The following is a 601-nucleotide window of genomic DNA, read 5'->3' as shown; positions in this document are numbered from 1 at the left end:
TATATATATATATATATATATAGCCAAATCAACATATCTGTAAAATTTCAGACTATTCTTATCCTCATCACAATGTGAAACTACACTGTTTAAGCTTTTAATATCTCTAAATTATATTTGGGTTGGTAATGCAATAAACTAAATGATCAAAACACAATTAAAATTGCAAATTGGTACCATATTTGCATAAGCAAATTTAGAAAAGTGTTTGTTTTTTTTACACATGTGCAGTCCAGAACATAATCAAGCACAATTTTTGTGCCCTCATTTTTATTCCCATACCTTAATAACTTTAATGCATTTAATGGAGATTAATTCCCAAAGCGGCTACACGGTAAACACACAACCTGTAAAAAGAGTGGATTACTGTCAGCTGCCTTCCTCCTTATCTGTGTTTTATCCACATCTGCCAGCCTGAAGATAAGAGCTGTCATTTCCACTTTTTTGGGGTCTTGACACCACCTGTCTGTTGGGAGCCGTTTGCACGATGAGCATTACTTCATCGACTGATTCACACAGACTGTGTTTATTTTCCCGCAGTCTCACAGTTTAACAGCCTGAGCTGCTTGTTAAAATTTCAACTCAATATTTTTTGTGAAGA

This window comes from Austrofundulus limnaeus, unplaced genomic scaffold (genome assembly GCF_001266775.1).
Source record: "Austrofundulus limnaeus strain Quisiro unplaced genomic scaffold, Austrofundulus_limnaeus-1.0 Scaffold244, whole genome shotgun sequence".
Classification (NCBI taxonomy): Eukaryota; Metazoa; Chordata; class Actinopteri; order Cyprinodontiformes; family Rivulidae; genus Austrofundulus; species Austrofundulus limnaeus.
This window is presented reverse-complemented; position numbering follows the sequence as displayed.